General features: G+C 43.6%; 1 long non-coding RNA gene across 2 annotated transcripts; it reads left to right on the top strand.

Moving 5' to 3' along the window:
• Nucleotides 1-466: 466 nt before the first annotated feature.
• Nucleotides 467-25,862, top strand: LOC309876364. 2 transcript variants are annotated; one of them, XR_014317163.1, is made up of 3 exons: nt 467-503; nt 12,819-13,099; nt 22,610-25,862. It is a non-coding gene; the product is annotated as an uncharacterized lncRNA (long non-coding RNA). The 2 variants fall into 2 exon arrangements; XR_014317164.1 differs by lacking the exons at nt 467-503; nt 12,819-13,099 and adding an exon at nt 18,424-22,278 and having other exon boundaries at nt 22,610-23,599; nt 23,715-25,862.
• The last annotated feature ends 1,689 nt before the right edge of the window (nt 25,863-27,551 follow it).

Genomic DNA, 27,551 nt, shown 5'->3' with positions numbered 1-27,551 from the left:
AGTCCTGTGACAACCTGATGGGTGTTCTGTGTGCTGCTGTTTCCGTGTGAGCTCTGAATTCCCAGCACCATGGAAGGCATCATCTGATGAGAGGTGCTGGTGGGCCACAGATATTCCTTAGAGGTTCAGTAGTTTTTCTCAGTGAAGCTGGGAGCCCTGGCAAAGAACAAAAATTTCCTATCTGTCATCCTTAAAATGCAGAAAAATGAAGCCCAGATTTTTGGGTTATTTTAGGGCAAAGGGTGATGATGAGTGTTTCAATGCACTTAGTGATACATTTAAATTGGTGATTTATGCAGCTTGACATTGACTTTAATTTAGCTCATGTTACAAGTAAAGTAATTCAGTCCTTAATGAAGTGTACTCCATATGACATATTGAACATGTGATCTGACAATCAGTGGCTTAAAACCAGCCTAGGTCATATTTTCTTGTGTCAGTGGAAGTGGGCTGTCAGTTCATAAACCAAGCCTGAGGTATGCTGGCCTATCACTCTCACTGAGGTATGGTGCTGAAGCCTGGGACAGACATGCATTAAAATAAACTTTTCTAATCAGTTGAAGGGAATGGGGGTGGTGGTGGAGAACGTTAGCCGAGCTGTTATATGGATGAAAGTGTGATGTGCACATGTGTGTACGCATACGTATTTACTTGGGATTTGGCTGTGTAAGTGTAGAAAAAGGGTTGATAACAGAAAGATTCAGGCACCGATCTGTGCGAAACTTTGGATGGCATGGCAGAGGAGGGAAAGAGTTTGGTATGCATGTTCCTGAGTAAATTGATAATCTCTGAAGTAGTACAAACTATGCTTACCTCAGCTCTTACGCAGGTCCAGAATAAGGCTCTGTGGTAAGTGATGGAGAGCACAGCCATGCTGGCTTTGGGAATGGTTCAGGGGACTTTATGCATCTGCATTTCAAAGGCATTAACAGAGCAGCTCCAAACGGTAAATATGCAAATCTTTTTAACATTTGTGAGGAGATTCATTCTTGCTTGCATACAGAGAATGAAGCAGAAGTTTTAAGTGATTCCAGTAGGCAACACTTAAAAATGAACAAGCTTGCTGCAGCCTCTGTCAAGTCACAGCTGTGTCATTTCTTAGCGCAGAAAGTTGACTAAAAGTAACGTGGCAAACTTTTGCTTTCTGTGCAACAAGGCTGGTTCAGACATCTACATCATCCTCTTCTTTCCTTTCTTCTTATTTTACAGAACTGCCAAGAGTACATTTCATGTAGGCGAGCGTGGGATTTGGGGGCAAGAAAGAAGGCAACAAGGGGAATTAGATTCTGGGTCAGTTGTGAAAATGGTATCTCCCCCCTCACCCGCCTGTTTTTTTTTTTGTTTTTTTTTAAGTGGGGGGGGTGGGGGGGAGAGAGGGGGAAGGACAGATGTTGCTGTGTCCCAGAGCTCTTTCTGGGAAGAGGAGGACAAAAGTTGTAATAAAGGAGAACTTGTCAGCTGAAGGCATGTCTTTGCTAAAAGGGAGGAGTGTGGGAAAGATGTTAGCTTGGGTTAAAATAGCACTGCAACTGAACAGCCTGAGTTTTAACTCTGGCTAAAGTGAAATTATCCTGAACTCCCCCCATCAGCTTGAACTTGAGATGCTGATCCAAGTGAAGTGCCCCTCGCCGAAGCTACCTTGATTTTATCGGTGTTTTATCCCCAGGCGAGGTATCTGCAGCAGCCTGCCTGGTTTGCCACGTTGTTTTGCAGCCTGCAATACTTTGTGCTAGGGGAAGGCAGGATCATGGGCAAGGCAGTGGGAAGCAGCTTGCTTTGAAGAGAGGGCGAGAGGGGAAATAAAGGTGGCTTTTCACCAGCTGCTAGTAGCCTGAGCAGTGAGCTGCAGGTCTGAGCTCGGCTGGCGCCCTGGGACGGAGGGTTCAGGTCTTGGGGCAGAGTCACCGGTCAGAGAAACAAAGGTGCATTTATTTAAAATGGGAGGCATGTGGCTGCTTCTCATGCTTGGTTCCAGCAGCTCTTGATTTTTTGGGGTGCTTAGCAGCTTCGGGGCTTCTTAGCTGGGGAGAGAATAGGGTTGGTTACAAGGGAGAATGGGCAAAGCAAAGATTGAAAATATCCAGAAAAAAAAGTGAATTAAAAAAAAAAAAGTAAGAAGAATGCAGTGAAGGATCCTCAACTTTCAGGGTTATATAAATGCTTGTGAATAAGCATTTGATCTTTCACCTTAAGATGTACTTAATACAATATATCTGACATCTTGCTGTTTTCATAACCATGCCTAAAATTCTGGAGTATAGCAGGGGGCCTGTGGAGACCCAGCCCCAGAGTATGACACTTTATTATAACATTATGCGTGACATGGGTTTAGTTTTCTAAGGAGCAAAATGCAGCATCGTACATCAGAACCCAACTGGAGAACGGTTTAATTGTTAATGAAGTATTTGTACACTTTCATCCAAATAGTTGATTGATCAAGGGAGGGGTGTTTGACTTTTTGGTGGAAGACATGGTAATTAAGTAGAAACAAAATACTTGACAAAAAAAATAAAAAAAAATAAATCCCAGGAATAGACTGCATAATCACAGGTTCTAGCTCAGCCCAACTCTATACAATTTCATACTTGATTTATTATGTTTTAGTCTGGGAGCTTCAATAGTGTCTAAAAGTTTGATAGGCAAACCCCAATGAGATTCTCCTTGTTCTTTTGAAAATTGCAGGAATTTTCTATTTACAGCATCACTAGTGATCAATAGAATTTTTGGGACAGTTCAAGAAATATTAAACAGGCTGAGTTTGCTCTTTATGAATTAGCCTGATGTTTATTCAGCAGATCATTTTTCATCGAAGCACAGTATTAAAATTTCACTTGTTTGTTATAGGGTTGTCAGAAAGAAATCTATTTCCAAAAATATACATTTCCATCTCCCAGTACCGTTTCTTTTTCTGCTGTAGCTGAGGTTATGTCAACACTCCCAATGTAAACCCCCTCATTTCAAAGATTAGTAATGCTGGCATCCTTAGCCTGGACTCAAGCATAGCAGAAACATAAAATAGGAGCAGGTTTTGAAACAATCACTTTCAATGTTTCTGCCTCCCGTACGAAGTGTCACTCTGTACAGAAAGCAGTTGTGTTCAGCCTCTGCTGCAAAGTTACAGTCGGAAGAATGAAGTTGAGTGGACCTTCATGTTGTCATTATACCATTAAAGCACTTGTGTCTCAGAAGTTTAAACTGGCTGCCTTGCTAAAATTTAAAAGTCAGACCCTGCTCAGGCTCAGTAACTTTTTCCGAAGGGTTGTTTGCCATGCATAACCATAGTAACATCACATGGGGCCATGCCAGGACTCTGGGATGGTGCATGCTTCCCACTTGTTGCCATCTTTTGGGTCCTTCTGTAATATATACATTTTAAACAAGTATACAGCTGTGTATTTGCTTAATCTGGAAATGTTTTGGCATCCCCCATGGAAAAATAAGGGCCAGGCCCTGGACGAGGCTTAGGAATGCCAATGTGGTGCTGTAGATTTCATCGTCTTCTTTCTTTATCAGCCTTGTTTCCAGCCACTCAGTGGGGCTGAGCTGGACCAAGAAGGAGATGGTTGTAAGCAGTGCCTTTCTGGTACCAGTTAAGCCCCTGAGGACAAAGCCCTGAGCATTGCAGAGCTGCTGCATGGCTCTTCTTTGTGGTTCACTGGTTGCATGTGCAAATCTGCTCTCGTGAGCTGGGGCATCCAGCATAACCCAGGGACCCCTTCCACTAGAGGTGACAAAATTGGAGCACATCACATGCAAGACTGTGATTTAGCTTCTGTGCTTGGCATCAAAGCCCTGTACCCTCCTGCCTGCCACTGGCAGCATGTCCTTGGCCTATGGGGAGGACAGGGAAACCTACAAGCAGAGCACCCGGTGCTCCTGTGCCCTGCACACAGCTAACCGCTCAGCTGGATTTTGCACAAAAATGGTTTATAAAAGGCTGAGATGATGGAGGTAAAGGTGGCATGGTGAGAAATTATCTTGAGGAGACATCAGAGCCCGCACAGTATGCCTGCGTGAGCCTTGGTTCCCAGCCCTCATAACCATGTCCAGCTGTGGCATGGGTGACAGGGCCACCAGGTCCTCCTGGATGAGGTCCCTAGCTGCCTGGTGAAGGTTAAATCATTGAATAAGAGAACTGGTTGTCAAAGTCTGTTTCCTAAGCTGATTTTAAAGAACGATACAGGTGACAATAGAGTGGCCTCTGGTGCTGTTGGCAAGACCTGCAAAGGAGACTGATGTAATGAAAATGATGCTTCAGATCAGAGGGACAGCTGAGCCCTCCTGGAAATCCTGACCTTGGGAACACCTAATGAGCAATGCTCAGAAAAAATGGTTGAAACTGAAGGTGAGGCCTCTAAAATGCACAGCTCCCCTGGGAGAGGGAGCAGGAGCTGGTGTGCCCAGGTGAAGCGGGTGCACAAGCACGTAGCCCTGAGAGGTAGTTCTGTAAGAAAAGGAAATGTGCTGAATGCCTGAAGGCTCAGAGGGAAACAAACAAAACCAACCGAAAAAGCCTGTAGGAATGAGCAGCTCTCTGACTAATGTGCATGGAAGGAGAGGCTGCTGCTTTTGGTTTGTACGACCTCTCCTTTCTGATAGCTTGACTCGCCAGTCTGAGGAAGGGCAGGGCAGCAGCAGGTGTCTCCAAGGTGCAACTGAGGAAACGAGCAGGGTCGCAGTTTGGGTGGTGTGGACCTGTCTCTATACGGCTGTCAGCCCACACAAACATGCTTCTGAAGGCAGGTTCAGAAACCAACATGTACGCATTCTTATTTGGCTCTCCTTTCTTTGATTACTGCTGTCTTAAGTGGAGACCATGTCTAGATGTTCCTGATTGATGCATATCCAGTAATTTGAACACTCCGCCTGGAGTCTCTGTGATTTTGCATGACAACAGGATTACATTTATACAATTAATTAACGTTTGCTTGACCACTTTTATCCAATTTCTTTCTCCAGCACATAAAAGAGAACCTGACATAAATTTCTCTTTCAAAACAATTGACTTAGCAACTGCTGACCTTCTGTTCTGTCATTCTGAGGATTGATTGGATATTGTTGGATTGTTTCATTCTGCAGTAATTAAACATAAAATTAATTATGCTAGTAACCTATTATTTCTTTGAACCAAGGACTAAGTCATTTGTTTTTGCTTGGTTACTCTGTGGGTTCTGACATCAGACAGCAAAATCTTACTGTTACAAACAAACTAAATAGTATAAAGGGAGCAATTTAATAACCAAAATATAATATAAAGACTTCTAATTTCCGTATGGCTGGCCTATTGCATTAGGTTAATATAATTTGATCTATAAATCTTTTAAACCTTATGATTTTGTAATTTAAACATTTCCTGGATGGCTAATCACGCAGGGAAAGAATAATAATAATAATAAACTAAAACAAAACATGAGCCAAAAATATACCTTAAAAGTAGATTAAAAAGATTAGATAGGAGGAGCATTTGTAGAAGGCTCAGCGAGCCTTGGTATGGCTGAATTTCTGGAGCTTGCTGCTTGCACAAGTCAGCCTGCGTTCAGTCTGGTGCTGATGCAGAATTTCCTTTGTTACGATGAAAGTGGTGTTAGATATGTTTACATTGCTAGTATTTGGTGAAGAAAGGAACATCAGAATGACAAGTTGATATTATCAAAATATATGTGCTCATGGACACCAAAATAGTATTTTGTGGTTTTCATTAGTGCAGGACATATTAATTTAATTAACGTGATTGAATGTTGTATCATACCATGAGGCAGATACTGAACCCTCGCTTATTACTCACCCACGGGTTATAAAATGCTATGGCTGGCAAAAGGGGTGTGTGTTTGTGTGTGCCTGCACTCCTAGATAGGGTTTCATGTACGTGCTTTACCCTGAGCTGGTGGGGATGGTGCAGCAGTAATCCTCTTAAAAAATAAAAAGTGGGGAAAGGTAGAAAGAGGAAAAAGAGGCAGTGAAATTGGGGATCATGGCATGGGCTGCAGGGAGCTTCCTCCAGGATAGTGGCTTAGTGGTGCTGCAGAAAGGCTGGGTCCCTACTGGTGGTGGCTGTCCTCTTCCAGGCTCAGCAGTTTCTTTCTAGGACTTGGCCTCCAGCACCGGCATCACCCAGGGTGTTTTACACTCCAGGCTGGTGCACTGCAAACGTAAAACCTTTGATATCTATGGCTACAAATAAAGGATGAAGCTATGGTACTGAGTCTTCAAAGTTGGTGCTTCATGTCCCTGACTACATTTGTCACAATGGGGCTACCAGCCAGCCTTTGGTGGCACACAGGGAAAAGGGCACATGGGAAACACTGCAGAGCCTCAATCTCCCTGTCAGGTTTGCCAGCTACCAGCTTTGCTCATACCTAGAGCTGGCTCTGACGAAGCTCTTGTAACACCTCCAGGTTGTTCCATGTCTCTTTTTTCTCTTTAACCTTAGGAGATATTAGCTGGTAGCCACCTTCTCGCGGCTCTTGAATCTCTCTGCTTGAGAGCTACACTCTTCTGCCATGACAGGACATACATCAGCGGCATGGGAATCTTGAACGTAAATGACTTTTTAATTGTATGACTCCACATAGCCAGTTGTTGAAAGATGCAGCGGGCAAAGAGAGAGAGCAATACTTTACAGACCAAATACAGATACCAATATATGAGCCCTTTGTTCTCCTTCCCCTGCCCTAAGGCAAGTAATACACTCAGGTCTGTGGACATCGAGCCTAATTTGATCTCACTTACCCCAGTGAAACTATATTGACTTTGGTGGAGACACTGCTTCCAACTGATATAAATGAGAGCTAACTAATTCTTGAGGCCACTAGCTGTTGCCACTTGGGTCCAGGAAGGCATGCAGCAGCTACAGCTGCCTGTTTGTCATCAGCTGAGGAATGCCTCTTTTGTGGCTATGTTTTCCAGGCACGTTTTTCACCGTGGTGATGGAGGAATTTTGGCTAATGAGTTGTTTCGAGTATCTTAGCATTTCTGCAGGAGCAGCTTGATAAAAGCCTGCCATTAGCTCATAGTTCAAGTGTGCAATCTCATTGCCCACAGGAGTAATGGGGAATTTTTTTCTGGAGGATGCTGTTCCCTAATAATCTATTTTTCCAAGACTTTGACCTGTGCTGACTCTGCGTGAGATCAGTCATCCCCATCTGTACTAAAGGGTCTTTTGTCCTCTCTGAGCTTTGCCAGCTCCCATCCATCCCAGTCTCTTAACTCCCCATGTGTGTGTGTACCTTGCTCTCTGCTTTTTAACCTCAGTGCTTTATTTGCAACCACTTCTTCAGGGGAGTTCAAGAGACAGTGTTACTTTGTAAACCCCCATTTGAAATTTTTCTGTGAGAAAGGTTGTCCTGGACTCTTTCTGTCTGCATGCCTGCAAAGTCACTGTTATTTAATTTAAGAAATTAGATTCCCGAGATTTATCCTTAAGAGCGAATTTCAGGAGCTGATTGTGGCATCCTCAGAGGATGTAGGTACCCACATTTTTTTTTTTCTTTAGCTTCTATAGATTTTTAGTTATTTTTAATTTGCTGTCTCCTGCAAGTATCTTAGGACTGCTTTTTAGCAATGTTTCGAGGTAATGTAGTAGGTGAGGAAATGTTTGCCAGCATTTGCATCTCCAGTCTCAAGAACTATCTCATATCTCTAGAAAACCTATTACATCACCAAGCTTTTCAGCATGATGGTGTGATGGTCTATGTGATCTTTTCCCAAATACTGTTGCTCAGATAGCAGCTGACTTTCTAAAACTGCAAACTTTGGCCTTGGCATCTTAAAGGACACACCCCTGATAGTCTCTTTTGCTCTGTCTCAAACAGTCAACCTGAAGGGCAAGCAGAAATCAGGGCTCTGCAAGGCCCGTTGTGTATCACAGAATCACAGAATTTCTAGGTTGGAAGAGACCTCAAGAGTCCATCATCGAGTCCAACCTCCTCGTACCCACCTGCCCCACACGCTCTGTTTCACACCACTTTGCTCCAGCTGCACATAAACAGCTTAGCAGTGAGTTATGCTTTCCAGCTGACTGCTGCTGGTTATAAACCCCGAGTTATTTTTCATGAGCAGACCCTCTGAAGCTGTTCTTGGTGTCCTATTTGATGACGAGAGGAAGAAAGCGTGTTACAAGTTTCCTCACGGATAGTCAGTTGCTGCTCCTTATGGAGCCCTTATGGCTTTGGGGATAAAAGTCCTGACTCCGCTGCTGACCTGCCCCAGATTAGAGGGGCTACTCTGGATCTTTTGGAGCTCTTCCAGGAAGTAAAGCTTGAAGGCAGGCACGCACATTGCCGAGGTCAGAAATGGAGGAGAACACGGAGCACAAACTAATTTTTGGCAAGTACAGATCAAAGCAGGACAAGGTAATAGAGCATACAATCCAGTTCGTGGGCCTCCAGAGCTAAACCTCAAAGGAAGCGACTAAAATCAGCAAAAGAAGAGGAATAAAGATCACTGAAGTGAAAACTCTCTCTTCTTTTCCCCATCTGCCTAACTTTTATATGGGAAATTTTTTGCATATTTGGTTGACTCATTTATGGAGAACTTTGCCCATGTGTCATCTCTCACAGACAGGGTGGGCTGGGACAGTGCATGGGGAATGTCCCACACTTCTCTTCTCCCCTGGTCAGCCAGTTCTGGTCACTTCTGGCCAGGCAGACCTTTGATCTCCTAGGATCCAGTGTTTTGTTTGCTTACTTTCTAGTCCCAGTTTGCTTGCTTGTGCTGGTGGGAGTGCATGTTACAGTTGTCCAAAGCCACTGTGTCTTCTGGCCTGCCCTCTGGAGCAGGCAGCCTACAGCTAAGGCAAGCAACTGCCAAATGCCTTCTCGTGATCTGCATGATGGAAAAGTTCACCTGCAGTTTTACCCCTTGTGTTTATGAAGTTGAAAAACCATGCAAGTTTGTTCCCCTGCTGCTTTGTTTTGAGTTTTCTCATTTGGAATGAAAAGATAAGGAAGAAAATTACCTGGGCAGACCTGCTCTGAGAACAAAGCACCTGGAGTTTCCCTCTGATAACAGGCTGCTGAAGAAAAAAGTTAGCTCCAAATCAAACATCTATGTCAATGTGCTCTATGGTGGACAAAGAGAGACCTCAGTGTTACCATGTGGCGCTGGTGTTTTCAGATTAAGACGGGGGATTAAGGAATTTTACTCAGCAATTTGAGATGCTTTGTTAAGAATGGGGGAGATTTGAGCTGCTTTGTTCTCAAACCACATGTTAGTGAAAAAGCAAACAGGCACTTAATCCTGACAGACAGCAGAACTTGACATCGGTTCCTCCCTTGGGAGGTGACCAGGAGTTCCACATGTCCGGTTAAAATGGTTGGTTCTTCTTTTTTAGGAGTCCCGTCCTCCACCAAAAGCTGGGCTACAAGCCGTACCTAGCCACTACATGGGGCTCTGCGGGGATCTTGCTCTCCCCAACAAGAGTTAGCATTGGAAAGCATGCAAAAGGTGCCAAAATTGTTACTGAATAGGGCTAAAATACGTTCTAACTTCAGGTCATACCTCTAGTCTTAAACAGGACCATGCCAAAAAAAAAAAAAAAAAAAAAAAAATCTGATAATTTTCCTGTTTGGGACTTTGGCTGGCTTCCTGTAACAATAAAAAATATAGCAGTCGACATATAGACAGCTGAGTATATACATGCTTGTATACTGCCCTCTGACACAAACATTAATGTCTTATATAGATCTTTGAGGTTCTTTTAAACATCTAGTTACATTTTAAGGTCATGTCCTCCGAGGTCATTGATGTAAGTGTATTTGTAGAAAGAAACAAACAGCTCATTGAATTTGGTTTCCCATTTTAACATATATCAGTTAAATTAAATACGCAATGTTATAATGTCTGGCAACAAACCCATTTTCTGATGTATAAAATTTGACTTTTCCCCTCTGTGTTTATGTCATAGCTAATACACAAAGATAAAGTGCATATACTATACTCTGCATATTTACTGAACTTTGGCAAGTCACTAAGAGCCAGTACTCAAATCAAATTAGAACCACCCGATTTATAAAACACCCTTCTAAACTAATCTTATTATATTCAAAAGGAACTCTAGGCTGATATGAAGCCAATCAATAACTCATGCTTCCCGCTGCAGAGCAAACATCAACTATCCCTTTCTAATCTTTGTGTTTTGCCACCATTGCAAACCTGTTGTGAAAAGCTGCTCTAGAGCATTACTTAAATAAACAGGGTAAATGCACCCAAACATGAATGATCTTGCTGCCTGCTTATTTTCTCTGCAGACACTGGGTATAAGGGGGGGGGGGGGGTCCTATTTTTTTAAAGGGATCTACTCCAGGTAATTTGATTAATCTTCCAATTTGATTCTATTCCAATTGTAGAATGCATTTTTTTTTCCCTTTGGCTTGATTCTGCAGTCACCCATGTGCCCCAGTTTTGGTGAAAGGATTACTTACATTGGGAAAGTAGGGTTGGCCTTTGTTTACATGTTTATTTTCTGAAAAGATATCCCATCTTCCTTCCAAAACTGCTTTTTATTTTTTTTAACAGTCTATAACCTGCACAGGGCTGACTATATCTTTTTGTTTTTTCTAAGTTTTCAAAGAACAACAGAAAAAAATAATTTTTTTGGGGGGGTGGAACAGTGAGGTAGGGGGAAGAAAAGAAAAACTTGGCCATCCTTTTGAATTTTCATATGGAAAATAAAATTGGTGACATATAGCTTCAAAAGTATTATTAATATCCCCATTTATCCCTTGTAAACAGCATGTGAAACCTGGCAGTGGTATAGTAGGCTCTGAATAAGAGAATAGCAATTTACTAATTCCCTTTTAAAGACTAACAGAGAGTTCACAAACAGAGCTTTGGCACACTGCTTAATTCAGTTGCTCCATGCTTCTATGAGGGTTTATTGACTATATAAGGATCAAATAAGGGGTGAGCTGAAATCAGAAACACAGTATTCATTCATTTAACTCTGCTATAGTAGAGCAAATTCAGGGTGACTCAAGGGACACAATGTCTTGTAAAACATATGTACTTAATATAAGGGTCATAAAACTTATTAAATTAAAAGCTAGGTTAAAAATAGGAAGAAAATTTATGCTGCTGTCTAAAATAGCAATAATTTCCCTTTGGCCTTTCCCTTTCCAACTAATATGGGTTCTAGTTTTGAAAAAAAAATAGTCAACTGGTAAAATCTTCATTCTTCACAAGTGAATGCAAGTCACTCTTTACCAGGTGAATTGTATAACTAATAACATAGCACAATAAATAAAAAAGGGGGGCTGCTGCCAACTGGGAGGATATATTGCATCATTGTTGACCACACACGAAAACCTATAGCCATCCATTTGCTCTTTGGTAAGGAACAGTGGGTAGTTCTGGGCCAACAGAGCACGATGGGAAGCCCCTTTGGCCACAGACTAAGGGTGACAAAGGGAAAAATCCCCTTTTGTCTTTCCACAAAGAGGCCCTATCACTGGTGGGTTGCCAGCCAGGGTCCTCTTTCCATGGCAGTTCAGTGGTAGGAGTGTAAGAAGCCCCTCTTGGGTGAGTGTCGAAGGGTTACTTGGGAAAGTGAGACACTGTGCATCCCCTCCTGTCCTTGACAGGCATATCAGCAGGAACGAAGTGCTGAGATGAAGTCAATGTAATTATCCCACAGTCCTGCAGAATGACAGCAGAATTTAGCTCCTTCGATCAAGGGAACCATTTTCTATTAGAGACATGGTGTGTGTGGGGGGGGTGGGAATAAAGTGTTGTGACTTAAATCCTCCTCTCTAACCTCTAAGAAATCAAAGTGATGCTGGGCCATCCTTGACTCATGACACTATCCAGACCGCTCCTAGCTGAGAGCCCCTTTAATGTTTGCTCAGTGGCGTAAGTTTTTAAGGATGGGTATGAAACCTTGAGTGTGCTGGAATTTAACATTTTTTCCCCCATTCGTTCTGGTCTCTGAAACCGTATTGTCATAGTTTTTCTGTTTTCTGAATTCAAAAATAAAAATTTCAGAACACTGAAAAGTTGTTTACCTTTAAGCTACCACTTTGTGTTGGCCAAGGCAAGCTTGTTTCTTCCTCCTGCCTGCTTTTTTTTTTCTTTTTATTTTCTTTCCTCATCTCCACTCACTGCTTGAATGGGCAGTGGGCAGGACAAAGGCCACCTTTTCTGGCATGTTTTTGTGCCATGGATAATACAACCAGCCTCAATTCCAGTCCCCTGTGTGCTATGAACATCTATTTTTTTGCATGCTGTTTAAACAGTTCTGCACCCAAATCTGTCACCCGTGACCTCATTAAGTTGCATTTAATCACCCAGGGATGCCCATCAGGCCTAACCCCATCATTTCCTGAGGAATTTTCCCCTGATTTACTTAATAGCTCTAAAACACTAAGCGGGAGACCTCTGGTTGCTGTTCCCTGTGAATGTTGGGTTACTGGCATTTATGCTGTGTTTTAAACAAACAGCATATTGCAGGAATGCTTGTTTTGAAAAATAAACTCTGGGCAGAAGGAGTTAGTTTGTGTCAGAGCCAGACTGGTAGCAATTTGACTTTCTCCTGCAGATGGGAAGAGGTCAGGCTTTTGGGAGGGGGGGGGGGGGAAGCAACGTTTCCCCAAATAGTAGCTAGTGTTTCAGAGAGGAGAAAAACCTGCCCCCAAAGTGCTGGCTTCTCATGGTGGTGCTTTGGGAAGGGACAACGTGATCCTGGGAGACCTCAAGTCCTGTGTCTGTCCTCCTGGGCAAGGCTCTTCTCTGGATGTTAATGTTTTTTTCTCTCTGAATTTCTATTGTTTTTAGAGAAGTGAATGTAGGAAGGTTAATCATTGGTGTCTTCTGTTTCTTTCTAGGAATCCCCTTTCTGTGTGCTTATAAATCATTAGAGATTGGCAGTGATGAGGCCGCTATGACTGTGAGCCCTGGGATGGGATAACCAAGGATGGACACATCCAGGAGGGACAGCTTAACCTTAAGGTGTCTGCAGTTTCCCTACTAATATTGGGCTGGATTTGGGCCACCTGTGAAGCTGCCCTCCCAGAAGGAAATGCCAAGCACGGACATGGAGCAGCATTTGCAAAAAAAATTGTCTGAGGAGCACAAGACAAAGATCCTGCACACTCAACGTGACCAGGTATGACTTTGTGCATATATATATATAAATGTATACCAGCGTGTTTTTTGCTGAATGGCTTGCTGTCATTTTGGGGGAGTGATGGTGTGGAAGGGGGAAGGTCTTCCATTTTCACGACCACCTCTGTTTTTCTACTGTGTTTCTACCCCAGTGTCGTATCCTCTGTTTCTCATGTAATATTCCATGAAAGATGGTAGGCTTGGTAGCACAGCGTGAAGCCAGTGAAATCACTGGAGGTATTTTAGAGGGAAATGTGATTTCTTGCACATTATGCTGCTTTCCTCTGAGAGAGCTCAGCTTGCTCTTCAGCCTTCGAATAGCACCTTGTCCTGACATTTTCCAGGAGAGTGTATTTTAGACTTGACCTTTCAGTCCTGCTGATAGGATCACAACAAATTCGCTGGCACCACCTTCGGCGCTGTTTCTTTTCTTTGTCTCACTGATGCAGTAGCTGGGCCACTGAGATGGAGAATGGGAGCCATGGGTGCAATGCATTTAGGTGGGTGGGATGAAACAACATCCCATTGCTCATTCTGGATAGCCAATATAATCTAAAATTGCTGCTAAAGTCCTGCTTGCCCTGCAGTATCTCGTTAGGAGGCTTGTAATGGTGGTCCTGGTGAAGCCAGGTGGGTGGTGGAGGTGCTTTCATGCTCATCACATCGGGGGCTGTGTGGCAAAACAAGGTGTTCAAACTTCTGAAAAGGTAGTCTTTTGAGAGCCCTGTGGCTGGGCTACAATATGAATCATTTGTCCATGGGAAGGGTCACCAATTAATTAGCAGTTTTATTAAAAAAAAAAAAAAAAAAAAAGAAAAGAAACTGGCAGCCCTTCTGAAATTTAAGCACATTGTTCATGGTGTAATTATAGATGAAATATTAGAGAAGTGGACTAATTACACACAATGCACTTGAGCCCAATTAAAATAGCATCTGCAGTGAACGTAGGGGTATTCTCTTTCACTAATAAGAAATACTTTCTTAACAACAGAAAATAAAATAGCTAAATTGGATATGCAGTTGAGATTATAAATATCCTATTAGCATATAAAATGAGGATTAACCTTATTTAATCACTGCTTGCTTGATCATCAAAAGTCATGTTTCACCTCTATAATGTAGCTGTATCCTCTCTGAAGAAAAAAAAAAAGCAAGCAGAGTATTAATAAATTTAGCTAATTAAGTGTTTTTTCTCATCTGCTCAGTGGAGCTGGTGGGGCAAACCGCCTGCCCCTAACCACTTGGCTCTTCCCCATCTTGTTTGAGGCCTGAGCTTGTTATCAGACAAGAGGTATTGGTGAAGATGTAGGACTTATGGTCTAACTGCTTGGTGTGTGGGTTTGTACACCGGGCTCTGGCTTGCGTGGGTTGGAGGGAGCCATCATACCAAGGGTTCCTCGGGTGGTGAAAAGAGACAGGGAAGAAGAAAAGAGCAGAAAAGATGGTTTCCAAAAATTCCTTGCCAAGTGAAGCTCTGCCTAAATGCTGGTGTGTCAGGGCCCATTCTCACTCCAGCCGAGTGGCTCTGGGTGTCAGGCTGGATGGGTTTACTGCAGGTCCCTCGCCGCCAGTGTCCCTGAAAGCCAGCTGGTGCATGAGGGGCCATGCTGCTGGCTCGGCAGGGAGGTGCCACCTGCCAGCTGGCTGCTCCAGCACCGGCCGACAGGGTGCTGAGCACAGCAACCTGACCTCGAACCTCTCCTATAAATATTCAGCTGGTCCGGTGTGTGCAAAAAAGTGTGTGCTCTAAGCAAGGGGAGGGCCCTGAATTGGTTGTTTTTGGAACATTCTCTGTAGGAAGTGAGCCCTGCAGTGTGCTGCTTGATGTATTCGAGGATTGCTCGGCAGGTTTCAGAGCTGGCTGTGGAGGTTCACCTCTAGCTTCATCCATCCTTCTGCCAGCTCTCTGTGCAGCAGAAAAGAGAGGCAAAGTCATCCACACCGAGTGGTCGTGCCGCATTCCCATAAAACAACTTGCAGAAGCTGTGTTAGAAATGTGCTTGTGGAAGCACTCCCAGAGGAAGGGCTTGAGTAACGCCATCCTCGCTGGGCTGAGGCAGGGCCCTACAGCACCACGGGCACACGTTCAAGGGCTGCTGGCCCCAGTGGGCTCCAGGATATCTGTCCAGGCAGAGTAGAAGTCTGCTCTCGGTCTTTACCTAGCAGAAAGCACACCAAATGAGCTGGCCATCACGTGCCCCAAAACCTGGTCTGATGCCTGTATTTATTAAGAGAAGTGTCATGCTGTGACAGATGTCTTGGTGAAGGTGAATGCTATGCTCTGTGACAAGCCCCAGGGACCATCTCAGCTTCTCTTTGACTCCACATGTTGGACTTTGGTGAGAGTGCAGATGTTGCTATCAAATAAGAAAACCCAACAACCCAAACCAAAATGACCCCAAGCCCTGTTCTCCAAACACTTTATACTGCAATGCTTAAAATGAATGAAGTACTTGTCTGGCCATAGTGGTTGTGCAGATGGGGATGGAGGCACAGAGAGCTACGTGTTTGCTTGAAGCTCTTCTTTGTGAATTGTTCACGCCAAGATACATCCCAGCATCATCTCGCCTCTGTCCTGACCCTGTGCAGAAGCGTGAATTTTCCTCTCGGCCCCACAAATGCTAGTCAAGTGCACCAAGGGACGGTATTTTTATTTATCACATCCAAGGAGCCACAATTGGAGGTTTCGCAACAAACTGGGCTCAGCCTGTGATTTACAGTAATGGGTAAGAGCACTCTGCTGGCATGGCCCTGGTGTTGCCAAGTCTTGTGATGGTTGCAATGATTTTTCCTTACTGCCACACTGCCTGGAGCAAAGTGTTCATAAGCGTTTCAGCTTTTTTTGTTGGTAGTGGCAGTGGAGGGCTTTGTTTTCTTGTATTAAGAGCAGCTTTCCATCCCTTAGGGCAGAACAAAAGAGCTTGGAAGCATGCTCTCAGTGTCCCCACAAAGGCTCAAAAGGCAGTAAGATTTTTTTTATTTTTATTTTTTCTAAGAAGCCCCCGATTCGTTTTCCCACAATTGGTTTGAGTCACTCTGGCACGAGTTCCTTTCCTTTCTTGCCTGATTCATGACTTCTGGAGTGCTGGAGATGGGCAATGGCACCAGAAGCAGCAGCAGATACCTCCACGCTGCTCCTGCTGGGTTCTGCGAGGTGCGGATGCTGCTGCAGTAGGCATACACCTTTTGTTGCTGTTCATGTCCTTAAATCTCATTTACTACTCCTGGTTTCAGGATTTAATGGCAATTTTCCTCTCACTCAGTAGAACAGGGTAAAGGGAGCTGAAATGTAAATGTAGCTCAAAATATTGAAATATTTCGATGGTGGCTGCAAGCAGCTCCCGCTCCAGTTTCAGTCCCCATGTGAGCCAGCACCTCCAGTGACTTCTCACCATGGGATCGGCCACTTTCTCATTTGTGGCCTGCTGCTTGCCACGTCCTTTCGTTTGGTCCTGGAAATCACATTCAGCTCAAACCTTCAGAGAAACACTGGAGGCAAATTGAAAGTGACTGGGAGTAAAATAGGCTCTGCCACTCGGAGGGATTTGAGGTGTTGTACTGTCAGAGAGGGCTGTGGTGAAGTGACTGAATCCAGAAACATATGGGGAATGGAGAGGTCTGCGGGTGAGCCTAACATCAAAAACATGAAACGCAGCCGGCTGCCCACATTCAAAATGCAAGTTCAGGGACCCTGCTACAAAGGAACGAGGGGAAATACAAAAGGGGAATGTGAAATGTTTTTCTGGCTTTCGTGGCTGTTCATGCCACGAGAGATCTCTCTTCGGGCTTCAATCTTCAATTGTTTATGTTTTATTTCACTGCTGTTAGACCTTTAAATCACGGTAATGGTCCTGAGTGTAGAAAACATAGCTTGTGGGACTTGAGTTCTGGTGGCAGGAGGGTTAAGCACTACTGCTGCATCCACAATCCTGCTTGTTTTTATCCTGTCCCAAGCATCGATGCATTAGGCAAACTCGGCGTTAATAACAGCTTTGTGCCTTGTCAAGTGGGCCAGAGAGCTAACCCAAAACGGAGCTGGCGGTCAGCTTGTACCCACTTACATCCAATTAAGAAGAGCTCTCTGCTCCTAAGGAGCTGTTGTTCCCCACAACAAAAGTTTGAAAAATAAAATTCCCAAAGCGTCACAGAAGTGTCAAGCTTGAGTCTGCCCTCTCAGCAAATTGGGCCCTTCAGAGAGCTCACTCTCCTCGCCTCCCACGGAGCCATCAGCAGTGAAGCTCTCCAGCACCCAGCAGCTCCTCCGAGGTGCTTTCTCCGCGTGCTTTTTGAGCCGGCACCCCTGGCCGAGTTGTGTCTGATGACTTGCCCAGAAACTCTTCAGGGTGGGTTTCTGGCACTGCTCAGCCTCGCCGTGGCATTGCTGCTTTATGGGGAAGGGTCACATGGAGGCACGGGATCATTTTTAGTGGGGGGTAGCAGGAGGAAGGGTGCTGGGGCAGGGTGCTGGGTCCGCACCTACCACCAGGTGAGGCTGAGGAAAGGGCTGGCTTTTGGCAGAGGGAGAGCTGGGCTCACCTCCCTGTGTCCCTGTTGTCATTCATGGCTTGTTTTCAAGGCCCGTAACACAATTCTTCCGTAACAGGGGGGAGGACTTTGTTAAATTGTAAATGAGTATTACTTCAAGCGCTCCGAGGAAATATGTTCTTTCCCCATATAGCCCATACATTATTCCCACCTAGTTATGGGGCCTCACATTTCCTGGAACTATCACGCAGGCCTTAATTCTCCTCACACGACATCCCTTTAAAATTGCGGAGCTCTCTTAATCAACCTTTGTATCGGCTGCAAATTTGCAGTATGACCTAATTTGAAAAATGTCTCAAAGTGCTGACTCAAACGCTCGGTGAATAAAGGCCAGTCATTGCCACTGTGACACTAATGCAATGCAAAACAAAATCGAGTTGCATCAGCTGAACGTTAGTTTGCAAAAATATTAGTGATTGAAGCCACTTGCCATTCATATTTTATTTATGCTCATGAGATTTATACTTTTTTGGGGCTCTAAAACCAAATTCTGGAGGAGAGGCATGAAGAGACTCTTTAATGGTGAAAAATCCCAGTCAGATAGATACATCTAAGCTGCATCATTTGCACTTCATAATCTCCTCTCTTTTATAAAGCAGGAGGCAGACACATTATTTTAGGACTTTTATTAAAATATTTATACAGCAACATATGAAAATTCTCATCCTAATATGTCACTTCACGTTTTTAGGTTAAGTTCCAAGTCTTTATCTTTTTTCCTTCTCTAATTGAAACACAGCTGATACTCCTTCATTCTCCGGATAAGTAACTGCCTTAAAATGACTAGAAATTACTTCAGGACTTAAAAAAAAAAAAAAAAAAAAAAGAAGTTTTTCAAAAGAAAACAAAACCAAACAAAAACAGCAACAAAAAAAGCAGTTTTATTTAACTTCTCAAAAAAGAAAAAGTGAGTATAAATTATTGAGTTTTTATCAGGGCATTGTTCCAATTCTTTTTACGTTATCTCCTCTTTTTTGTGCTTTCTTAAGGAAACTTCTTTGAGCTACAGCAACTTGGCTGCAGAGGGACAGAGTGTATTTCTTAGTTGGTTTGTCAAATATTGGCTCCTAATTAATCCTGGGATGAGTTACTTAAGAACCAGAAGTCTACAGATAAAACAACTCAGCAGGAACTATTCTTCTTTGTGCTTTTTTTTTTTTTTTTTTTTTTGTTTCTTTTTAATTTTAAAAATTGAAATGTCAATAATGCAAATAGTCTAATATGTGCTGATAAAACATCTATGACTATGCACTGAGGTGGCTGAAAAGCAGACAGACACACACAGAGAACAGGAAGACAGGCCATTAATTTAAAATTTAGAGGACCAATAAGCTTTTGATAGGAATGGGTTACTGTGCTAATGATTATTTAACTCGCTTCATGTTGGGTTAAGTGTGTATGGCTACGGAAAGTGTAACGCCTTGCTGAAGTGCTACAAGGAGAGTTTTGCCTCTGAAATGTTATATTCCAGGCAGGGGGGGAAAGCAGCTTGGTTATAAAAAGCAGTTGCTGTATGATAGCAGATTTCAGTCAGTGGTGAAGCAGAAGCTGGTCCAGTTGAGGAGATGAATTTTGTTACTGCAGGGGAAAAAAAAAACAAAACCAACACACACAAAACCAACACTTCTATGTGCCCCTGCTCCCTCTTAGCCCATGACTTTAGCACGGCTGTATTTATTGATGGTTGCAAGCACAGGGAAGGGAATGTTGCTGGATGTTTTACCTTGCTGGTTATTCTCCTAATTCTTCTTAACCTTTTTCTTGGTTTTATTCAATTTATTTACTTCTTATTGAAACGTGGTTTTCCATCATAAAATACTCTGGGGTTTGGGGTTTGTTTGGGTCTTTTGAGCTTTAAGGGACATCTGCACATATTATTCAATAATACACCAAACATCCTTTTTCAACTAGAAGACAGGAAGAAAAAAAAAAAAAGGTAAGAACGGCAATAAATGTTTGATTCCCCATAAATGATTTGCAGACATTTTTTTACTCCATCATTCTCCAAGCACAGCACCGTTTTTTACTCCGTCCTCCTAAACGGATTGCACTTGCTAAACTCTCCATTTCGGGTTGTTAGTGCTGTGTGCGGCAGATTCCTTCACCGTCGGATGTAAGAGCTGCCGTTTGTGAATGTTTTGTGTCCTTCAGCCGTTCCAGGACGGTGTAGGTGGGGATGCTGGAAACCTTGTAATTGTCGCCTGTTGGGAGAGGATGGCAGAGCGATGGCTAATGATCTGGAGGCTAGCTGGAATTTGGAGACAAATGCTAAACATAATCAATATATATAAAAAGAGAATTATTTTTTTTTCCTGAAAAAGAGGCAAAAAATGCAATGAAAATTTATGACCTTAACATTCCTTCAGGGTCAAGCAATTTATCAAATTCTCTCACTTTCTGGTTTCAATTACACAGCTATTGTGGAAGGAACTTATTTTAGCAGGTTCATTTGCCTCAGTAGGGAATACAGGACTTTGGCCTAATGCTTCACCTTTAGTGCAGGCCATTTGAGCCTTAGAACAAATACCAATCATCACTCTTTGGGAAAAAAAAAAAAAAAAAATCTGCATCGGCATGGCCTATTGGAATGGGGTTTCTGTCAAGGTAAACGGTTGTCGGCAATGACTGTGGTAGAGTGGCGATAAATCCCATTTTATTGCTGAAAAATTCCAGCTTCTCTCCATGCCTGACAGCTCCCCACATTCTCGTACCCATTTGGGCAATTTCTGCACTCTGTCCATCTGGTTCTTATTACCTCTCAACCTGCCAGTGTCTGATCCAGAAAAAGTGCAGGTCAAAAACAGGGGAAAGAAACCAAGGTGATGGACAAAACAGAGAGGGAGTGATTGAGGGACCGAGCTGCTCCGTGTTCCTCCCTCCCCACACTAAAACCAAAAAGTGTTGTGGGGGGGTGAAACAAAAGCAGGAGAGGTTATTAACTTAATTATGAAGTTGCCAGAAACCTCCTTAAAATAGAAAATTAAATAGGTGTTAAGCCCCGTGCTCTGAGCCCCAGTACTGCCACTTTTGATGCTTGCTCAGGGTACCGGTGGCACCTGCCTCCAGAAAACCTTTGGAGAGAGCCAGCCCCTGACCACAGCCACCCTGTGCTCCACCTGCACTCATTTCCACTGTTTTTGGTCAGCCAAAGTGCAATAAAAATTTAATCTGGGGTAAGGAATTATTGGGGCTATCTTCATGCTATAGAAAATCGATCAGAAAGAAAGATCTCCATCTTTATGATGTTTTTGCACACAGCTGAATCCAAGTCATCTTTAGGAAGTTCAGCTGCTTATCAACTCCCCTGCAATAAGCAGAGGGAATGTTTGGCCATTTTTCTAATTAAAAAAAAAAAAAAAAGAAAAAAAAAAAGCCACAAACAAGTGAGCCCAGGACAACTGAACTGCTATTAAGTCAAAGCAAAAAAAAACAGGAGCACTTCTCCCCTTGCTCTTCTCCCAGTGACAACCATACTGTGCTGTTTGCCACTGGCCCACCGGTGACACCAGGAAATGTGCCCTGACCCACCAAGTCAAAATCCCCTTTCAAGCGATCCCACGAGGAGTCTAACTGCTGTATTTATTGCTTATTTATAAACTGCTGTATTTATTCTACCTGAAACACAGCGTCTTGCCCTCTGTATTCTGTTCCCCAGCAGATTACTGCTCTGAACATGTGGTCTTGTGCAAGCTTTACACTGACCCTTCCCTCATTCCCTGAAGATGCATGGGAAACTAAAACTTTTCAGAGCAGTCTCCTATCCCCAAGGCCTGACTTGACTCCCAAAGGCAAAAAAAATGTCACTTGTGCCCTACAGCCTGCTCTGGATTCACCCTGTGCTCTTTGGTGCGCAGGGGTCCTGAGCATCCCATGATGGGCATCCCACCTGTAGTAGGATACGCTGATGGGTGTCGTGATCTGATCGATTGTCAAAAGGCTGCAGATTGTGAATGTGATGTTATGCTAGGAATTATATCCCTACATCTCCTTGGAGCTGCAAACCTGTTGGTGCCCCAAAGCTCAAGCACAGCTGGGTGGGGGTGCAAATGCAAATGTACCTGTTTCCACCAGCAGCTTCTGGTGGATGTGCAGGAACCTCTTCGCATCGAACAAAGAGAGACAAGGGGAGGAAACAGGAGGTGGAAAAAATGCAGGTTCTTACCCCAGAACAAGTCACCTGGATGTGAGACATATAAAACGCGGCACCCAGCTCATCACCTCTCCTCCCACCTTTTCCCCAGGTGTCAGGGCATCTATTTAAAATACACGTTTTTGGGGTTGTGCTTTGACAGAGGAAGCCTTCCTCCCCATTACCTTCCGGTGGTCAGAAAGCACACGCGGAGTTCCGAACGCTTACGGTTAATATTTGCCATACATCTCAGAATTAGACTTTTTAAGCATTATTTTCTGCATGCCTTTCTCTCTATCCGGCCGGAGGTGGGTACGCACGGTGCAGACTTGTTACCCACAAGCTCTAACAGCGTGGTCTGGGATGCGCACGGGAGCATTTGCTGGATGAGCAGCTCTCGCCCACTGCGGTGCGTTTGCCTGTGAACCCATCTGAAACAAAGAGGCTCACACCAGGGAAGCCCCAACCTGGACAATACAAATATTTCAGCATCCAAACGGTTAATGGTGAGTATTATAGCTTCAAAAGAGCCCATTGGCTAACCCTAAAGGATGCCCTGCAATTGTTAAACTCATCAGATGAAACTACCCTTCTCAGCTAGCCCTTACATTTGTCTGGCTAACAGTAAAAATACGATAATAAATCGGGAACATATGTTGCCAGACAAGAATAAGTGATATAAATAAAGAGTCAAGAGACATAGCCCCTCAAGAACAATGTGTAAAGATTTAAACTTTCAATGTATTAGTTAATCTAGGAACATTTTAGGAGTAACTTGAAAGCGGTGTACTGTTTGTTTATATCATTCCTTATTTTTTTTTCTTTTCTTCTCTTCAGATTGCATTTTAAATCAAAATGCTCTCCATGACTGCCTGCTTTGCAGCACTAGGGTAAGTCCCATTTTTCCAAAGCTTAAACAAAAATATGCCTAAGAAATCTATGCTAGAAAGGCATTTGTTGTTTTTTTGTTTTATGAAAAAAGCACAATGTTGTTGGAAAAACAGCCTCTTTTTTTTTTTTCTTTTTTCCTCCAAATATGTGAAATTGTGCATTTGCAAAACAGAGCTACTATCAAGCAAGCCAATTCTTTGTGAAGGTGACAAGTCTCCAAACTTGTAATAAATTATCAGCAGCAGCATTAAGAAAGAAAATATAAAACAAAACATGCTTTGAGAATTGACTGAATATTTTATTTGTCTTTTTTCTTTTATTGAGACATCTTTTGAAAAATGGCACAAAATAAATAGTTTTGCAAAGCAACAATATAATCAATCTCTAAACTAGAAGATAAATCAAGGATTTCATTAACTGCTGGTAGCCAGTTTAAATTGTAGTCTTGTCCATAATGTCTATCTATCTATGTATGTCCAAGTTATATTAAAAACCTTTAAATGGCTTTGTAATATCAGCTACATCTAGCTATTATAATAATTAATGATACTGTTTTATAAATCAATATATGTATTCTTGATAAATTCATATCCAGTTAATGGTGTAATTTAAATAAAAAATTAATGTAATAAAGGACATACTGGAATAGGCAGGAAATCTTTAAAGGTTAAGAGGCAAATTTGTCTAAATTCTTTTCTTTGTACCTATTTTTGAGAAAGCGTCCATTGAAATTCAGCTGCTAGCAGGCTCGCACTTACGACCACGCTCTGGCCATTAGTTTTGGATTAACAGCAGTCGCGGAGTTTTTTCAGGCAGATGCAGCGAGAGGTCCTTCAGCTGAACGAGCGCGTTCCTCTCTGCTTCCTAATCCTGCTGCAAAACTGCAAACAAAAGTCGCAGGAGGAATGCGCCAGCCTTTGGCCAGAAAGAGAAAGGGTAAAAAATGCTGTTTACACCACTCCCTATTGATTCCATATTTGTATTATTGCAGGGATTTTTTGCTTATTCTATAAAGTGTCAGAAAAGGTAAAATATGCATATTTTGTTCTAGGCATGCAGTGCTTTGAAAGGAGAGTGGAAGCCCGGCAGCCTGTGCAGCGTAATAAAAATCTGTTCTTTATCTCTTGTTTTAAATACAGTTAATCCCGTTTATTCAGCAAACACATCTAAGAGAAACTTAGGGGGGGAAAAAAGGCTGAAAATTGCCTTTTCATATTTCTAGATTGCACATTGGTGAGAAACCGTGGCTCGGTTCCTTTGCTTTTATTTATAGTCAGTGACCACAAAATGTATCTCTAAGAATAACACGGGATTTTAATAGGCAATATTAATTGTTCTTACCATAACTTTTGATCTTAAATGTTTAAAACAAAAGCCCGCTGCCTGTTTATACACTGGATGTTTTATGAAGAATATCTTTTGAAATTATGCAAAACATGAAGCTTTGTCATCCGCGTTGACATGGTACAGAAATGTCACTTTAATCCAGCGAGATTTTTTTTTGACGTTTTTCTTAACATTGCTCTGCCTTATTTAGAGCAGCAGCAGCGCTCTGCGCAGTTTCCTTTGACACTGATGGGTATTTCAAAACGTTGCGCGGAGGGGAGGGAGAGAGAGAAAAAGGAATTTGCTGCCAGTCACTTCAGCAATGCAGCTACACGAGCCATTGCCATTTGCTAAAAGTTTACATTTCAAATGAGCTTTGAATGTAAAGATGCATTATCGTGATGCTGGCTCTGTGTTTAGCAACGAAGGGGGGAACAGAGGGAGGACGATTACTGTCGTGTGCGAAAGCGTGCCCGTGCCTTCTTAACGTGGCCATTTAAAACCTATTTTGGTTTTTGGTGAAACTAGGAGCAGGAGACGCATCGCCGTCCCTCGGAGGCTTAATTTAGGCTTTATAGGAAAAACATCAAATGGGAGCTTCCAGCAACGCCCCGAAATGTATCGCGCATCTTAAATATCTTCATTTTGAAACGTGCCTTATTTTTTCCCCTCCCAGGATCGCTAGCGTGTCTCTCCCCAGACAAAGCAAGGACAAGCCGCATTCTTAAAAATTATCTGCCTTACAGATCGCGTTCCCAGGCATGTTCCCTGCGTTTTATTGCCGTGGATAACCCCTTAATGGTATCACAATTTTAGACTTGTTAAGTGGACATCTTCCGTGTATTTAACTGCAAACAAAGTGACTTCATTTAGGGGTGGGAGGAACGAGAAAATGCTTTGGGATGATTAGAAACATAAGTTTCTATCTTCTGTCACATGCTCCTATCAATTATTCAAAACCTACTAAATTTAGATGTCTGTTCCTAAAACATTGTTTGCGCTCGTTCCCTGGAAAGATGGAGGCAGCTGATAATTCGGCTAAATTATGCGCTTGAGCCGAATGGTTACGAATGAAACACTTTCCGCGCCGGTGCGGAGTTGAATTCGGGGTGATCGGTTCGCCCCTGCCAAAATTTGCCATCCCCTCATGGGAGCGACCACCACTGGGCACTGGCACGTGGCTGGGGCACTGTCAATGTCGGCATGGGCCAGGCCGCGGCCTGGCAGCTGACGAAGCCCTGTCACGGTGCCACACGGGGAGGTTCGGCCCGTTGGATGGTGGCTAAAGGCAGCAAAGGGCCTAAAGCAGCCCCGGAGGCACCTCATGCCCCAGGTTGCTGTTACCTGAGCGTAAAGTAGTGATTACTGCTGCCACAGGATGAGCTGTGGGAGGTGCAGGGTGGGAGACACGGGTTGGGTAGGCGGCCCAGCTCCGTGACAAGGAACGTCAGCTCGTTACCGGCAGGGAGCCCTCTGCTCGCTTCGTTAGTGGTGGGACCTCCTCTGCTCGAGGAGGTGCTGTGCCGGGGGCAGGTAATTCGGGGGATGGCGGCGTGGCCCTGGGCGAAGGCAGGAGGGCTGACAGCTGTGATGCTGCTGCCCAGTATGGAAAAGAAAGCAAGTCAAAAATATTAAAAAAAAAGAAAAAAAAGAAAACCACCACGCAGCAGAAACACCATCCAAGCTTTTCTTTTTGCAATGACAGACACTCAGTAATTCCTGAACCATAGGCAGCCTTGTGCGGGGGGGGGGAAATATAATGCATTTATATTTGGAAACCCATACAGAAAGCAAATGGCTGAGCCCCCTGCCCCTCTGAAGTCACACGGGTGTGACGTGTGTGCCCCTCTTTGCAACCCCGGCATGAAGGCAGGCCAGTGGGGAAGGAGGGGGGAAAAATCACACAACGTTAAAAAAAAAAAAAAAAAAAAAAAAAAAAGAAACAACAAAACAACAACAACAACAACAAAGGATGTGTAAGCGCTTTCATTTATTTTGATAATCCTCCTCCCTGCTCCAGAGCGTTTTGCTGTCTTTGTCAAAGTGAATGACAACAATTTGGCCAACTCTCTCTGAGCCGCGCTCGGCAGTGACAGGCAAATTATCAGAGGCCCTGCACTCCTTATTATCGGAGGAGAAGTCATCAGGAGGACGTGCGGAGGATCCCTCTCCCCTGTCACTATTTGTCAGTGGGACAAGGGCCACTGCTATGGGTAGCTGACAGGTAATTTCAACAATAACAATTACTCCTATTACTGGTGTCATAAACAATTCGCCCAAGGCATGACAATAGCAAAGCTTTATAATTCAATGCCATATAAATAAATGCCAGCAGGTAACAAGTAATTTAGCTCCAATCAGGCCTCGGCCCCGGCATTAATATTGTTATTGCAAGAAGATGGAAAATTGAAAAAATTCAATATGTTAATGAATTAAGAGAGGGTCAAAGGCTAAGGGAGGGGAGGAGTGAGCGGGGAGGGAAAAAAACAAAAGCAAAAACGCCGAAAAGCCCGCGATGAGGCCCAGCCCCACACGTGGGCTCCTGCAGTGCTGTGGCTGGGTGCAAAGCGCCCTCCTGCATGATCCTCGGCTCTACATGTCCCTCGGCTGTGCCATGCTACAGGCAGAATCCCCCCTGAAATGTTACGCACGGCATCGGTTTAACAGAGGGGAGAGGTTTGTTTTCAACTCCGTTGCTTTACCGCCTCGCTTTGTGTTTCCCTCTAATTTTTTTTTTTTTTTTTTTTTTAAGGCAAGCTCTGTTAAACCACGGCTCCTTATTTATCAGGAAGAAGGATTTTATTGTCCTCGCCCTCTCCCCCAGTGCCCTTCGTAGGCCCTCCCATGAAAACGAGGATCAGCGGCGAGCGAGCTGCAGAGCGATCGCCCAGCGCCTGACTTCTCGATCAGCCCAATTTGCAATTTTGCTAGTTGTCCAGCAAAGACAATGCGGCATCAGCCTGACAGCAGTAAAAGAATTTGAAAAATCTCTAATTAGGGGAGCTGCGGAGCAATTAACGCATGTCAAATTTCACTTCATCAAGTGCCACTCTAATTTTCCCACTAAAAATTAATGGACTTTTTGTGTGTGTGTGTGCGTGTGTGTGTGCGTGTGTGTGTGTGTGTCCCCTCAAGGCAATGTTGATTCAAATCTGCTCAAGATGCAGCGTTGCACAGCTAAGCATCTTCTTGATTACAACCCGCCACACTTCTAACTGCTTTCATTCTCACTGCCACAGATACTTTGTCAACAGTCAAATTACGCCACGCTGATAACAATGCATAATGGTCTTCCTCAAAGGAGGCTCCTGTCATGGAGCAGCCTTTCATAAAAATGTACCATTTTCTTCCCTGGGAAATATATCTGTCTGAAAATGAAGTTTTTTGTGGTTTTGGCATTGGCTGCTATGTAATCCTTTATTCTCCCCCTCCTCGCTGTCCCCCCCACCCCCCTAATTTATTTATTTTTGAGCCCATCTGACATTACAGCGGGGCACTGTTTGAACAGCTATACAGAACAAAAATATTTATAGTCACTGTTTGCATGGCCTTTACTTAACCA

Source organism: Aythya marila (genome assembly GCF_965140915.1).
Source record: "Aythya marila genome assembly, chromosome: 3".
Taxonomy (NCBI): Eukaryota; Metazoa; Chordata; class Aves; order Anseriformes; family Anatidae; genus Aythya; species Aythya marila.
Note: the sequence above shows the minus strand (reverse complement) of the source record. Positions and strands in the feature narration are given on the sequence as shown.